Source organism: Chiloscyllium punctatum, chromosome 34 (assembly GCF_047496795.1).
Source record: "Chiloscyllium punctatum isolate Juve2018m chromosome 34, sChiPun1.3, whole genome shotgun sequence".
NCBI classification, from domain to species: Eukaryota; Metazoa; Chordata; class Chondrichthyes; order Orectolobiformes; family Hemiscylliidae; genus Chiloscyllium; species Chiloscyllium punctatum.
The window spans coordinates 11,885,163-11,902,889 of record NC_092772.1 but is presented as its reverse complement, the minus strand read 5'-3'; the positions used below and the strand labels follow the sequence as shown (position 1 = coordinate 11,902,889).

At 35.9% G+C, this 17,727-nt stretch overlaps 1 long non-coding RNA gene across 2 annotated transcripts in view; it reads left to right on the top strand.

Moving 5' to 3' along the window:
* Window positions 1-13,915, top strand: part of LOC140458764 (uncharacterized) — a 108,963-nt gene extending 95,048 nt beyond the window's left edge. For both annotated transcript variants that reach the window (XR_011953666.1, XR_011953665.1), the window contains exons 4-5: window positions 8,805-8,874; window positions 10,600-13,915. This is a non-coding gene — a long non-coding RNA (uncharacterized lncRNA). The remainder of the gene's footprint in view (window positions 1-8,804; window positions 8,875-10,599) is intronic.
* The last annotated feature ends 3,812 nt before the right edge of the window (window positions 13,916-17,727 follow it).

The following is a 17,727-nucleotide window of genomic DNA, read 5'->3' as shown; positions in this document are numbered from 1 at the left end:
CCCAATGAGTAAACCTGTTTATTAAGACCCAGCAGGATTTCCTTCCCTGGGATTGGGATGGGGGTGTATGTAAAATCCATCTGTAATTGTTCCTGTGGGCCCCTGGGTCCCTGCTGCTGCCTCCATTTTATCCTGATTCTCTTCCCTACCTCACATCGTGTACAGACTACACCCCTTCGACAAAACCTTCTTGTTCCAGAACACCCCTGTAGTTGATCATCCGATATTGCATTTTATCCTGATCAATTTGGGCCATTCCATGATATGTTTTTCATCATGTTTGTCTTATACAGTGGCACTGCTGGATCATCCTATGTCCTATTACTGCCCCACCCTTTTCCCATTCTTGTTTCTCCTGCTATGGGACTGTTTCTGGAAATATCTTTAAACTTTCCTTTCTCGCTTCTGTAGGTACTGCCACTGCATCCTCCTCAAATGTCTGCACTGTTTCAATAAGTATGCTCACCCACGCTCACCAACTACCCCGTTGGTATGGGGTTTCTACTTTCCTGTGAGCTCTAATCTTCATTATTGCTGCTTCACTGGGAAAGTTAGCTGCTTCCACTAACTCTCTGACCTGTTCTTCATGCTCAATGTGGCCCCCAGACAGGGTGATATACCTTCACCCAGCCCAGTCATGAACTATACCAAAGGCATGCTGACTGTGTGCATTTTGCCTCCCTCACCCCTGGTTAATGTCCGCGCTTCTGCCAGGGCTCCTGATGGTTCTCTATTTCTGGATAATTCCAAAACAAAATTCTCACAATAATTAAACAATCCTAAAGTTTGCCTGATCCCTTTACGGTGTGTGGGTAGATAATTTTATAATCATAGTTTTTGTTCCCTCTCCCTTCCTGATTTGATGTCCCAGTTCCGTCTCTCCCTACTTTCCCAGTTACACTCTCTGTGTGTTAATGTTAAGCCTGTCCTGTCTAACCTGACCCAATACTCTGTCTAATATCTGAATATGTCCTTTCTCACTGCTTGAGGTGATGAGGTATTGGTAAGATCAGTGTGACTCAATCCATCAAACACACATCGGTGGGATATACTGGAATATTGTGGGATCCCTGAGGTAATAGTATCCTGGTGGACTGTTCTCCTCGGTCAGTAAATACCACTCTCTTCTGCCATTCAATGTCCACAGGTATTGACCCAGACTATTTCCAGCTTCTGTCAATCTATCACTGTCACAATTACTGCCTCTTCAGCCCCAGCTTTGATGAGATCCCGTTTGTGTGGGGAGTGAGAGGGCCCTCAATCTTTACAGGGTCGATAGATAACAACCCACTTTCCTGTTTGAGTTACACACACCGCTGAGTGGGTCTGAGCTATAACCCACCAGATTCTCTGACTGTCCCAGTCTCCTTGCAATGTAGCTACTCCAGAGAGGTTGCCTCTCCTTTTCTTTCTGTCCCAGTCCTGGCCGGAGCATCCCCATGTTTAAATTCGGGTGTTGATGTCAATAGTTGCCATTTTAGAATAAATAGGAGCAACTCCCAGAATGGTCTCTTTTTGAGTGTCACACCTCCATCCCTGAATACATTTTGTCATACTCCCGGTCGACATCGGAACAGGTTTGCTTCATCCAGCTTCCCAGGTTCCCTCTCCGACTGTTCTCATTTTAGTAATTGAGGGGGTGAGGGGTAAATCCTTATAGGTAACTGACAAAGATGCTCCGGTGTTAGAATCATGCAAGTGTTGGCCCCTTAACAGCTCGTCAATGAATATTCATGGGCTATGCATATATCGACATGAATACAGGCCACTGACAATATAAACAACTATCTCCCTCTCTGTGCCTCCGTTCCTTGTCTATGTGCCCTTTCCTGCTTCCCTTGTAACATTGTGGGTCTGATTACCCTCCCTGTACTGCAGCTACTCCCCTGTGTTTCTGTGTTTGCCTCAGCTCTCATGGCCCAATTCAGAATGTGGTTAGAATTATCTCCCACTGGGAGTCCCATGTTTATAATTACAGGTAATTGAGGTCCTATGTCATCTTTTAAATACATCAAATCGATTTCATCATCACAGGTTGGGGTTTGGTAATCCCCCGTGGTCCTTACACACCTCAGGCTTCCTCTCTGTATGATTCTCAATATTACCCTTGATTCCCTGAGTCACCAAGGTTATTTTAGCCCATTCAGCCTGTCCCCTCCCCCAGTGTGTCCCTGTAATATCTGTAAATGCCTGGCGCCATAGATCAGCTGTACTCTGGGGGGATCCGGCTCACACCCCCATCCTCTCATTGCAGGTACAGTTTCTGCTGTACACTTCAGGGCATCTTGGGCCGAGGGAGGGTCCGTACATCACCTTCGGTGAGACTGTGTACCTCTACTAATTCATCCATATTGTCCCAATAAGGCCCATTATTACCATTTCTCTATCAGGCCGGGTGTTCATTCACCAACATCTGTTATTCAGCGGGTGAACGGTTCAGGTTTGGTTTCTGTCAGTTCCCTTTGTTGCTCCCTACTGTCTAAGTTGAACTTTCATGTCCCAGTGGTGCCATAGAGAGGGCCTTCTGGACCTTATAGGGCGGTGGGTCATCCCACCCATTGCCGTCCCTCTGTCCATACGTGGGTGCTTTGTCATCTAACCCGTTCCAGCCAGTGTCACCATCCTCACTGTCTTCTGAGGAGAGCGGGGCACTAGGTACTTCCCCCCATTGTAACTACCACCTGGCCCTTTGGCTTTAAGGCCTCACGTCTGAGAGCCACCACCTTTACTTGTTCCTGTTTATCATAATAATGCAACATATTCCGTCATTCCTGGATTCAAACAGAACATAATGTAAATTTGGTTTGACTTGAAATATTAATAATTTGACATTCACTTTGCATATCTATAGAGGTGAAAATTCTACTGTGATTATTTAAGTGAATTTAACGTGATCATACAATGAAAATAACTGACAAGCTTCAACAATGAATGAACTAAATAATATATAATTATTTGTACAAGTTCTTGCAATGAAAATTCAATTTTATTTAATGTTTGTCACCCATTACACCATGGGCATTGTTATTAGGGAATAAAGTAATGGAAGGATATCAGAGAAAATAAATAGACTTTAATTTTAGCTTCACTGCAATAATGAGCCAAAACAATATTTGGAAATATGGTTAAACTACATAACAAAGTTTCCAGTGTCATTATTGACATGAAAACTACTTTAGTTTGCAAGTCGTTTTGCACTAAGAATAATTGGAAATGAATTGTGATTTAGAGTACACCATTTAAAATATACTTTGAAGAGAATAATCAGGTACATTTTTTGGAGAAAATTAGGAATGGAAATAAATATATATTCATTGATATTAATAGTTTTAAAATGTTTAGAAGTTGACTAGGATTATTTGATTGAGAGAGGCTGCATGAGTATAAAGACCAATTCGCCATTTTCATTGCATTGTTGGTTTCAATAGAATCTGTTGTGGTCTGAGCTCTTGCTGTGTGCAGTGGACTGTCACTAATAGCTTAATTAACCTGCGAGTCTCAGATCAGGTTTCTTTTGTCTGTAAGTGAGCAACACACCTCCTTTTGTGAGGGGAAACAGATTCTCTTCAAAGGAAATAAGTGGCAGTTCACCCTGAGAATGGTTTCTAGCACACACCATCAGCAGGGAAGAGTTTTTTTTAAAGATTTCCAATCTTTATCTACAAATCTGATTTGTCAGTTTGTGGAGGATTCAGCCCCTTTGTTCAGAGCTATTTTTATACAAGAACTTGGTTCATTCTGTCTTTGCCAAGAATGTTGTTTACTTTCCACTTTTACTATGATTCTACAGGTTCACATATTCTGTGAGTCAATAATGTTCAGTAACTGAACATTGAATGGTTTTGTCTCTAACAGAACAGTGGCCTTATTTTCAACTAATTATTCACTTTCCATTTCCTGGTTGTGTTGAATGTTCCAGAACCAGACTCTGAGCAATGTTTCCATTCACTTGTGTTGGATTCACTGACAGCCACGTGGTCAGTCAGTTTCAGTAGTTTGAATTCAATAATCATCTAGAGTTATGAGTCTATTGATGAAATTATTCTCGATTGTCAGGAAAAACCCATCTCGGTCACTGATGTCCTTTAGGGAATGAAGCTGCCATCCTTACCTGATCTAGTCTACATGTGACCCCTGACCCACAGCAATGTGGTTGACACTTTCCTGCCCTCTGGGTAATAACTGCTGCCCATAACCAGTGGCACCGACATCCAGTGAATGAATTTTCAACAAAGCTCTTAGTCCGGTGTCATGTGAGAAAGAAGCAGAAGGTGACCATTTGGCCTCTCAAGTCCACTCCATCATTCAATAAGGCCAGGCCTGATCTGTTAGTGATTTGTGTTCCATCTTCTCCCAACATCCCTTAACAAGAACCTATCAACCTGTGTCTTAAAAATATTCATTGAGCCCACCTTCTGGGGCAGAGAGTTCCAAAGTTGCACAGCCCTCTGAGAGGAAATAAATCTCCTCATCTCTGTCCTGAAAGGGTGAATCTAATTTTAAAGCAGTTCTCTCGAGTTCACGTATGACCCACAAGAGGAAACATCCTTTCCACATCCTCCTTAACAAACCAAGCAGGATCTTAGACACTTCAGTCATGTCACCCCTCACTCTCCCAAACTCCGGTTGAAACAAATCCAGCCTGTCCAACCGATCCACATTTTATTACTGTTACGCCGGGTTGAAATGTTGTATTGTGTTTATTATGCAGTGAATGTGTTGTTCCACTGTGTGGGGTCTAAGAGTCAACGTGAGCCATACTAGCTTTCCTGTCTCACTGTGTTACATATATCTTACATCACTGTGGTGATCCCATCCCTCCCTACCTCATATAACCAAAAAGAATGGCAGAGAGAGATCAAGAAAAGTTGTTAGAAAATTTGTTGTTGCCGAAAAAGTACTTGGTCTGTTTGTAGAGATTGCATTGTAATTGAAGTAACTAGTTAATGAAAAGTTACTGACAAAATATTTTAAGCGGAGTTGCTGCTGGTGATGGAAATGCTGCTGGTTGGTATAAGAGAGGGCTGGGGGGAATACTGTACTGATGAGAAAGTTGAGCAAGGTAACCTTTTATCATTGTCAATAAGAAGAGGTAGAGATTGTAGCTAGGACAGAGTTGGAGCTATTTTGATCTTGCAGACATTATTTTAATATTTATTTGATGTTATTTGGTTGTCACTGGCTGGGCCCAGCATTTCTTGCCTGTCCCTAGTTACCCTTGAGAAATTGGTGCTGAGATGTCTTCTTGAACCGCTGCAGTCTACCTGCTGTGGGTTGACCCACGATGCCATTGGGGTGGGGATTTCCAGGACATTCACCCACCGACAGTGAAGGAATGGCCATATATTCCCAAGTCAGGGTGCGTTAGTACCTTGGAGGGGAACTTGAAGGTAGTTGTATTTCCATCTAGCTGCTGCCTTTGTCCTTCGAGATGGAAGTGGCCATGTGTTCCTTGAGTGTTGTTAGGGCGGCACTAACCCAGGCAAGTGGGGAGTATTCCATCACACTCCTGACTTGTGCCTGGTAGCTGTTGGGTAAGCTTTCAGGAGCCAGGAGTTGAATTACTCTTGTAGCCACTGTGTTTGTGTGGTGAGACCAAATCAGTTTCTGATCAATCCCCAGGATAATGTTGATAGTGGGTGTTCAGTGATGGTAACAGCATTGAATGTCAAGTGATGGGGGTTAGGTCATTTCTTATACGTGATGGTCACAGCCTGCATTTGTGTGGGATGTATGTTACTTGCCCCTTGTCAGCCCAAACCTGGATATTGTCCAGATCTTGTTGTTCTTGGGGTTGGACTGCTTCAGTACCTGAGGAGTTAATTGGTTATCAATGTTCAATAATTACAAAATTATGCAAATTCCTTTTTCTATCAAATGTCATGGACTGTATCTTGTGGTCACTCTGATATTAAATTTCGTTATCTCCTTATTTTTTTCCTAATTCAGACACAAATGTTTGAACATCGATCAGGATAAAATTAAATAATTTAAAAACAAACGTTTCTACATGTAAACTAATTAAATGAAATACATTACTTCTGTATTGTCTGCATTTTGAGCAAAAATCATTTCTTTTCAATAATTACTGAATGACTCATTTATTGTCCTCAATCCATCAATCCAGCTGTTAGATTTTAGTCTTCAATTTACCGAGCTTAATGGTGTCTAATCAACATTAGAGCAAAGTGCTTTTAAAATGTTGAGTCAACTTATTTGTTCTGATTCCAACATTTATTATGAATTCATTATCTTTATAATAATTACAGAATAATTTGTTTGTCTTTCTAACATGTATAGTCAGATCCATATTTTAATTTAATGCATTGTAACAATACTATTGTTTTCAGGTCAAGTATCCCACAATGGAACCAATGATTTTGCACCCAACATGCTTTGAAAACTGACTTTTGCTCGTTTGAATAATCACAGTAATCTCAGCCTTATAAATTCAGAGAACTGTAATTACTTTTCACTGCAATGATTGCTGTTCATGTCTACACATTGCACAGTCACATAGCAACATTAAATATCTCCTTCTTTGAAGTGCACTGATATATTTTCAAAAATCTATGTGTTGCTAATGTGTAACTATTGTTCAGTTCAGTAAGGGGTATAAATGTGTAATAATAGCTCAGTACATGAACTGATGTGAATATATTGCAGTGTACAAACTCACAATCATTGTGAAAATCAATTTTTATTTTAACCATGGAAACACAGTTGAATTAATTCAATTCTATTTCACTTTAATGCTCGCATTCATTGTATTTCTAATCACAATAAGAGTGAACTATTTCATGTGACACAATTATTTAAAATTCATGTCACTTTTTTATGGAGACAAAACAGAATTAATACCCGTTTTTGCTTTCCTTTACCTATCACAGTCAAGTTTGAATTGTAGAAAGTTAGACTGATACAGCACGGAAACAGGCCATTCAGCCCAAATTGGCATTCCGGCCAGGTTTCCGAAACTAAACTAGTCCCATTTTCCTGTGTTTGTCCCATATCCCTCTGGATGTTTTCTATCCATGTAACTGTCCAAAAGTCTTTTAGATGTTGTAATCGTACCAGCCGCTGCCTTTCCTGTCACATCTCATCTCAGTATGCCAAACACGCATTGTGAAAAGAGTTGCCCCTCAGATCCCTTTTAAAACTTTCCCCCTTACCTTAATAACATTCATACTTTAATCAGTGACCTGAAGCAAATAAATTCAATATATTGTGACCATTATAATCAACAACAGATACAAGTTGAGAAAATGTTGGATTGAAAAGTAATTCAATTGACACTTAGATATTTTCTAATCAACTCTGAGGTGCTTTGACACATCTCTGTTTAAGGTAGGAATTGAATGCCTACCTCATGGTCTATTAGTACAGACTTTACCAGAACCCTCCATAATGTTCCCATGCAGAAAGGGCAGGACTATGATCATATACTTACTGTGGTTACTCACAGGGAAAACTGCTCTGATATTTATCGTGATAATTGGACTAGGATTGTATTAGACAGCTCCAGTGTGTAATGGAGAAAAAGAATTCCTAATTTCTAATAATGATGGAACGAAGCGGCAATGATCTTAAATAAATATAATTCTCATGATAATCAAATAATTCAATGTGTTTGAAGCAGTTATTCATATACATAAATTAACATTGACCTGCTTTGTAACTCACATGAATTGGAAATAAAGCATTCGCCATTCAACGTGATACTCAGCGAAAGACAACTTTCCTCACTTTCACAAAATTGTGATTTCTAAGAATTCAAGATTTATTGTAAAAGAATAGATCAATCATTTGTTAATCAGGTTTGTGTACACAAGAAACATGAAATTTAAATAATGTTTAATGTGAAAAATAGTTAGCTCTTTTGTATTAATCAGAAATATAGAAATGTTAGCATTGAAGTGAAATACAATCAGTACAAGAACGCAAAAAACTGTGGATGCTGGAACTCAGAAACAAAATCAGTAATTGCTGGAAAACAACACAACAGGTCTGGCAGCATCTGTGGGAAGCATTCAGTGTTAATACTTTGGGTCCAGTGACCTTTCTTCAGAATGTATTTTTGCTCACAGCCAATTCAATCCAACTAAGCTTCCATACTGAAAATTATTTTGCTAAGATTAAGAGATCGTAGAGTGCAATATTGTTTGTCAGTTGATGTATTGAGTCATTGTTCCACATCGACAGCTGGATATATTGCATTTAAACAATGATTACCAGTTAGACATTAGCAATAATTAGTTTTAAAATGGCTGAAACCAAATTTAAGGTTGATAAGAAAATCCTTATTGCAATGTAATTGTGCAGTATATCTGAAAAAAAATGAAATATTGAAGTGAAAAATAATTAGCCATCTCTTAATTGATAAGGCTGATTAATAATCCTTCCATTAATATGAGAATTCAAATGTAAGAGAATGAGATAGTTACTGAGTGTTGGGTGAGAAAACTCTGGAAGATTGCAGGTGCGTTGACCTGAAAAGAATGTTAACATTTCATTGTGATACTGAAATAATGGATTCAACTAAAATGTGAATCTCATGATGGTGTGAGAATTGAAATGACAATCAAATAATAATTAATGTTAGAACTCAACACTTCAAATGATTCAATATATTAAAAGCAGTTTGTACTGGATATTCATTAAGATCAGTAAACTGAGAATTAAAATATTGGGTTAATTTAAAACAAAAATCACAACTTCAGAGATTATTCATCAGAATTGTTTTGTCATTGAAAAAAACACATTTATTCAAGAAATTTCCCTCATTTTCTGTCTTTTTTCCACAGGGATCTGTACTGGAACCCTTCTGGTTACGATACAAATATATAGAAGTGACATGAATTAAAACCTAATTGGGTGAGTTAATAAGCTTGCAGATGATACAAAGTTCAGTGCAGTTGTGAATAATGTAGAAGGTTGTCAAAGAATGCAGCACGAAAAAGATAAACTGCAGCTATGGGCAGAGAAATTAAAGGTAAAGCTTAATCCATACAAGTATGAGGTGTCACACTTTGGAAGCTCAAATGTTAAGGGAAAGTAGATAGTTAATGGCAGGACCCTGAACAGCTTTGTTGTTCAAAGGGATGTTGGCGTTCAAGACCATGGCTCCCTGAAAGTGTCCATGCAAGTAGATAGGGTGGTAAGGAAGGCAAATAGCATGCTTGCCTTTATTCGTCAGGGAACTGGTTACAAGAGTCAGGATATCATTTTGCAACTTTGTAAGACTTTGGTTAAGGCATACTTAAAGTATTGTATTCACTTCTGTTCGCCACATTTCAGGAAGGGTATGGAGGCTTTGGAGATGGCACAGAGGGCGTTTACCAGGATGTTGCCTGGATTTGGAGAGGCTGCTTTTTTGTGGAGTGGCGGTGGCTGAGGGGAAGAATTGATTGAAGTCTATACAATCATGGGATACATAGGTAGGGTTGGCAGTCAGGACGTTTCTTCCCAGAGTTGAAACGTCAAAACTATGAGGCACGCATTTAAGGTTGGGGGGGTAGGGAGGGGAAGTTCAAGGGGCATGTGAGGGGCATTTACTTTTTACACAGGAAGTGGTAGGTCTCTGGAATGAACTTCAAGGGTTTGTGGTGGAGGCAGATACATTAAGGCTATTTAATGTTCATTTAGATAATTTGGACAGATATGGACCAAGGATAGGCAGAAGGGATGAGTTTCTTTTGGATTATATTCAGCACAACGTTACGGGCCAAACGACCCATTCCTGTGCTGCACAGATCTTTCAGAGAAAACTAATACCTCACTCATATGACATTTAATCTAATCAATATTTAGCCACTGGTGTCAGAAATAGGAAGAAAATAAGTAGAGAACAAACTTGACTATAATCTAAAGATAGAGTCAATGACATTTACAGAGGTAATTTTTTGATTTTTTTAAAATTATAATATTAATAACTTTGGAGATGTGTTGAAAATGTTTGCAGTTACTGATGTGCTGAGCCAAAATTACCCTTTTTAAATTGAAGATTGGACTAGAAACCTGTTAGAAAACTTGAAAATATTCAGTAAGGTGTGATGCACATCATACTTTAATCCATTGATTATTACTGCCAATACTACAATAAAAAAAATTCAGCTCTACACCAAAAAGTATCAATTTTCCATCCAATGCTCATTGGAAATATTGGAATACTACTCATTTCAACAATCAAAGTAATCACAGCCTCATCGATTAAGAGATATCTAATGATATTTCACCAATAATTGCTGTTTATTTTGACACATTGCTCGTTCAAACAGCAATGTGAAGTTTCTCATTAATATTCAGTTCACTGACAGCATATTAATAATTTAGTTATTGCTAATATCTAACCATTGACCAATCCAGTCAGGGATAGAAAAGTGGAAATATGGCTCAGTACATCAACTAATGGAAAGATATTGCAGTGTTCACTCTGCCAATTATTGTGAATATCGACGTATATTTTGATTTGATTTGATTATATTTTTCTTCAACACAAAGATTTATTGTAATTCTGATCACAGTAAGATTATTTAAATTTGTGACTTTTTCATAACCAAAAAAATAGAATTTACAGGTGTTTGCTCTTTCCTTTATCAGTCAGAATACATTTGGAATTGTTGCAAGTTATACATTTGTGGAAGGAAGAGAAGATGTCTGCAGCTGAATAGTCACAGTGAATGACCTTTTCTGCTGATTCCGTCCGACTGCTAAACATTCTCATTATCTTTTTCTTTATAAGAAAAACTGCTTTAAACGTATTCAGCAGTTGTATTTTTTATGAATTTACAATAAGCTCATGATATGTCGATTTATCTTTCTTCCAATTAATCTGATGTTAATTTGTAAGTAAGAGCATATGTGCTTAGTACCATTATTATAGTGAAATACTATTTCATTCTCAGTCCATTACACAGAAACAGTCTAATTAATTCTCAGCCCAATTATTGGAATGAACACTGGTTAGTTTTCATTTGAGTAATCCCAACCTTCCTTGTTGGGACGATAATGAAAGGCACTTGTGTATCTCTAGTAGTGTCTCTCCTAAGAGACCAGATCACCTGATACAGAGCCATAGCCTTGAAAGCTCGTGCTTATAAATAAACCTGTTGGACTATAACCTGGTGTCATGTGATTTTTAACTTTGTCCACCCTAGTCCAATACTGAGATCTCCAAATTATTGTTGCACAAAGGAATTCTCGTAATTTTTAAAAGAAAATATGACTTTAATTAAGATCTTTAACACACGATTATTTATCCCTTCCTATATTCTTAAAATATAGTTGTAATTGAAAAAAAATGCTCACTGAACACGGCACACACAACCACACAATTATCTTCCTGGTCATCTAATTACTGCTCAGAGAAAAACCTGAGTAAGTATCTTATTGTTTCTGAGAACAAGAACCACAATAAACATTTGGTGAGCTGTTCCATCCAATAAATGCACTTGATTTCTTACATTTCACTTCAGTAATTGCACACGAAATATTTCGCTAAAACCAATAACAATGCTTTATTACAAATGAGCGAGGATGCTAACGTCACCATACATAGCAGATTTCCAATCCAGTTGAAGTATTGCAAAATAAAATGATGTATTTTGGTTTAGTACAACCAGTAGGTGAAAACACTTTGAGCTTGCACCTTAAAAATCTTTGCAAGAACGACATGAAGATGTTCAAGGTCCTCGAATTCCTGTTGAGTCGAATCCCCTTCATAAGGGTCTTATTGTCTCGCGCCGATGTTTTTTTGTGACTGGTGACTGATGCGTTTTCAAATCATGTGCACTGCAGAAGGATTTTTTTAATTTTCAATTTGTTATGAGCAAAAAAACTGCTTTGAACATGTTGATTTACTTTTTTTACTCCAAAGTTATTTATCAATGTACAATCATCACAAAATTATGGAAGTTCCCTGTATCTTACGTTCACTGTCATACGCACTTTCACTATCTACTTATTAACTTCCTACTTCTGACAGGAATGTCGAAACATTGGTCTGATCAAAAGTATATAAATTAAAAGTACGTCTCAAGAAGCAAACCAATGGATGGTAACATGTCATTCTTGTAATTCTGCATGTTTGACCCGAAAACAATTCTGCTGAATAATAACTGGCTCATTTTTGTGAATCCATAAAGCTAGCCATTATATTGTATTCCTCAGTTTATCGACCTTAATGAATATCCAATAATCATCACAGCAAAGTGCTTTTAGAATATTAAATCAATTTATTTTTTCAGATTATAATGTTATTTTTCCAGTCACTGCCATTACAATAATTGCACAATTATTGGAGTTAATCTTTCTAACAAATATAGTGAGAATCGCATTTTAATTGCATCAATTGTTTCTGAGTACGAACCCTACAATATAAAAATCAATTTCCTGTTCAGCTGAACGATTCCATAATGGAACCAATGACTTCCCATTCGATGCCTCATTGTAAATATTTGATGATTGCTCATTTGAATGATCACGGTAATCTCAGCCTGAAGCGTTCAGAGAACTGTAATTACTTTTCATTTGAATAATTCCTGGGCATTTCTCCAAATTGTTCAGTGAAATAATCAACTAAGATTTCTCAGTATTCTTAAATTAACTGATAGAACTTTGACAATCCAATTGCTGCTGTTATCTAATCATTGTCCAATATAGTTCAGGGTATATCTGTGGAATTATGGCTCATGCATGAAATAATGTAAAGATTTGCAGTGTGTGTTGTAAATATCAATTTTTATTTTAACCCTAGCAAAAGTTGAATTGATTTAATTATGTTTCACTTACATGTTAACATTTACTGTATTTATAAACACGATACAAGTTAATCATTCTTCATGGAACAAAATAATTTAAAGTTCTTGTGATGTTTTGAAGTACAACAAAAGGACCTAACATTGTTCCATGAAATAGTCACAGTACATTTTGAACTTTGGGAATTTGAACATTTTGGGAAAGAAGGGAAGTTGTCTTCAGATGAATAGTCGTATTGTGTGACTAATTCATTTATTTTCCTATTCATTTATGTTGCAAAAGCATTTTAATTTTCTTTTCATTCTGTGAAAACTTGCTTTGAACATATGGAACTATTTGATTGATTTTTGTTCATCAGTGTACAATGATCAAATGATTAGGCATTTTTTCCTATCATGGATCATCATGAGATTCATATTTAATTAAAGTCATTATTGCTTTGTTACACCTTTACTGTAAATTACTAATTCATTTTGTCAGTTCATTACACACAGGAAATATGTAATTAATTCCCATACAAATTATTACAATAAACATCTGATTCGTTTTCATTTGTGTTGCCACAGTAAGCATGTGACTATGGTCCTACCCTTCCGGGGGTGGGGACATTATGAAGGGTCCGTGTGGAGCTCTGACAGTGTCTCTACGACAAGATCAGGAGGAATGATTTCAATTCCCACCTTCAGCAGAGATGTGTCAGAGCAGCTCAAAATATTCATGACAAAATACCTGGCATAGATTGAACTGCTTTTCAAAACAACATGAAATATACTTCAATCTGCTGTGCATTTCAATCATCACCATATCTACTACTTATTTTCTTCAGGTGACGAATAAAACGTATCATATCTGCTAGTTCAACATTCCTTGAAAAAGTAATTGAGAATGTTGCAATCTTAAAGTTGGAAGAGTCTAAGAAATGATACTCACTGATTTTTTTTTTCTCTGTTTGAAAGAACCTAGTTCAGACATTTCAAGCACATAAATACTTATTCTCCAGTATTATAAAGATGAAAAAATAAACAGTCAAAATTCCTCTTCAGCAAAATAACCAAATGCAACTTCATATTATTCATTGGTCAGTTGATCACCTACAATTGTAACTAAATATTGCAATTCATCTAAATATTGTTATGTGCTTTGAACAAATTAAATTTCTTATTACTATTCATTCTTGAATTGTCAGGAATATGTTTTTATTTTCCATCCACCAATTCATAATTCATAAGATTGATATGCTTTCAAAATATCGACATGTTCATTTGAACATTTAATTTGTCTCTCTCTCTCACTTATCTCACTTCATGCATGATTAGCTTCAATGCATTTTGCTAACTAACTCTACGAAACATAAAAATGTTGTTGACTTTACTTCTTTTGTCCGCAAGAAAACAATGTAGGTACACCCATTTGTTCTTTAGCTCAAATAACACAAAATTTTAAATTATTGAAAAGACTACACTGGGGGAAAAAACGATTCTTCATCTCAAATATCACATTAAATGACACTTTTTCAAATCAATACAAAATGATTTGTATTTTAATTTCATTATAAGAAAAAAAAAACCTGCTTTGGAAATGTTAGAATCTTTTACTTCCAGCATTAGTTGTCAATGAACAATAATTACATAATTATCAGTCATTTTGTGCAAAATAATTTTCTGTACCAAATGTCATTTATTTAACCTTTTGTTCACAATAGTACTCACTTTCCCGGTCTAATTATTTTCTTCCTTATTCTGACATAGATGTCTAAACATTTATCACGATAAAAATTAAAAAAATAAACATGACTCAACAAAAAAAAACCCAATGTTGAACTGTGTCAATTGTTGCAGAGTATTTTTTATAATTATTAAAGTGACTTTTTATATATTAATTTTCTGTTTATCAATCTTAATTATGACGCAATCGAAGTGCTTTCAAAATATTAAGTTAATTTATCTATCAATATTCTAGAAACAATTAACAATTACAATAATTACGCAGCACTTTGTGCTTGTTACGAAGTCTACATTAATGTGTTATTAATATTTTCCATATTTCTTATTGTGAATGCTACAATATAAAAACCTGTTTGGTCGGGCCAATACACCCAAAAAAAGACTAATAACTGCCCTTGCGACATCCTGTGTAAATATCTGACTTTTGCTCATTTGATAGATCACAGTCATCACAGTCATTGATATTCAAAGAACACCAGTTACTTTACACTGCAATATTTCTTACCATTTCTGCACATTACTCAGTGGAATAGTAAGATGAGATACCTAATTATTCTTAAATTCATTAATAGTAGTTTTAAAATCAATTTGTTGCTAATATTAAATAATTGTTCAATTTGGCAAAGATTGTAAGTGTGGAATTATGGTTCCATATAATAACTATTGCAAGGAATTAGCAATGTAGAATCTCTCAATCATTGTGAATATTGCTTTTCATTTTAAACTTGGAAACACTTCTGAAATGATTTGATTGTAATTCACTTCAATGTTAACATTTATTGTGCTTCTAATCACAATAATAGTTGAATATTTTTCTTGTGCACAATTATTTAAATTCCGATGAATTTTTTTGAAGTACACAAAAAAAGGATTGACATCTTTCTTGTTTCATTAAACAATCACAGGAAATGGTGTCTTCTTAGAAACCAGACATTTTCAGAAACAATGAAAGTTGTCTTCAGCTGAATAGTCCCATTGACTGACCAATTCATCATTTTGTTCCAAGTTACATGTAGAACAAACAAAATTTACGTTGCATTTTATAAAATGAGAAACTATTATGAACATGTAGAATGATTGTATTCATTTTTATTGATCAATTTACAGTAATCACACAAATCTGTCAAGTTGTCATTCCACAAATTATCATAAAATCATATTTAATTAAGACATCTGTTAATTCCCATCATTATTGTAAATTACTATTTAATTTTAAGTACATTACACACAGGATCCATCCATTTAATTCCAATCCAATTATCACAATAAACATCTGATTATTTTTCACTTGAGTAACCACAGTGAGCATTTGATTGTAGACCTGCCCAGCCTGGTTGGGAACATTATGAAGGAATGTTGTGCAGCTCTGATAGTGTCTCTGTTACCAGACCAGGAGGTACAGTTTCAATTCCCACCTTGCACAGAGTTGTGCCAGAGCAGCTCTGAATGTTGATTAGAAAATATCTAAGAATCAATTGAGTTGCCTTTCAATTTAATATTAGATATGTTTCCATCTGTTGTTCATTCCAATAATCACAGTATTTGCTATTTATTTTTTCAGGTCACTAATAACAGAATGTATCTAATTCCACTCAATCAATATTCGTTGGAAAATATTTGAGAATGTTGCAGTCATACAGATGAAATATACAAAGTAATGATATTTGATTTTCTTTTGTTCTGAAGAGCTGAGTTCAAACAGTACATAGAACTTGATGCTCCAGTGCTATAAAAATGAGGAGAAAAAATAAATTTCTTGTTCAGTCAAATAAACAAATGCCAAATCCTTTTATTTATCCATTTTTAATTATTGATCTGTTTATAAATTGTGTGAAATTTGTTTTTCGTTTTCCACTCATCTATTTATATTGAATGTGAGATTGAACTGCTGTGAAAATATCCAAGTGCATTCATTTGAAATTTGACTTTGCATATTTATCACTGTGGGCTATATGTAAAGCAGCGTTACTTCTGCAATCATAATTGTTTATTCAAGGTAAATAAACTCACACCAATGTATAATTGCTTCAGCCAAGAGCTGAATTAACAAGAATGAAAACTATGTGAATGAAATATATTATTGCTTTTGTATTAGCTAAAATGTGCATACAAGAATGAAATGTGTCTGCAAATAATGGTAGATGTTATAGACAAACAGTTAAGGTGCTGTGAGGAGAGGGGTGTAGGATAAGCTATATATGCCTGTACAGTTACAAGCATCTGTTTCCCGCTTCAGCAGGAATAAAAAAAAACCATCAAAAGGTCATAAGGCTCGGTGTAAATAAAGAATAAAAAGAAATTATGCTTTGGTTAGCACGGAAACAGATGGCAGTGAAGAAGGATAAATAACAATTAGACCACAGAGGGAGGTGGTCAAACGGCCTTATGAGGCCAGAGATAAACATTTTGTCAGGGATGAGGCTGGATGAGTTCAGAGATAAACAGCCGGTTTAGATTAGAAATAGATGTAAACAGGGGACGAGCAATGGGAGGAGGGAAGAATAACGAATTACATAAATATTGTGTACTCGTTAAATTCAGTGTGTGTGTGTGCCTTGTGGACAGTGGACACCACACCCCTCTTGCAACAGCGTAATAAACGATACTACTGATTCAGGTCTTGTTCCAGACTGAAGTTATTGAAGTGACTGAACTTCATTTCTCACAATCACTTATCTCATTTATTGCATGATGTCTGAAGTGTGTTTTGCTCAGCAATTCTATCAACTATTTAAAAAGTCTAATCGTAAATAAGATCCTTAACACCCAAATATCAATCTATTCCTAATTCATGTAAATATCTCAATTTTCTTGAAGTCAATGTTCACACAACAGTGCACATAAAGCGACACAAAGATATTCATCATCAGCTAATTACTGTTCAGTGGAATAACCTGAGTATCTTATTGTTCCTGAGACTAATGACAACAGTAAGCATTTGTTTACTCGTCCATGCAGTAAATGCATTTGATATCTTACATTTCAGTTCCGTCGTTAATGAAAATTTTTGTTGTTTAAACCAATAATTCTAATTTATCATGGATAGTGACTGTAATACAATAACACTGGAAACATTTTTAAAAAATATTCTAACAATCTTTAAGCTCCTCTTCTGTTGTGTGTGTGCAAAAGACAATTCAAATTATAACCATTTTGTTGCAAATTCAACAAACGCTACATTTTGAATTTATGAGCTTCTTACACTTTTGCAAAAAGGTTAGTCTTCACTGTATGTCATATTAAAAGA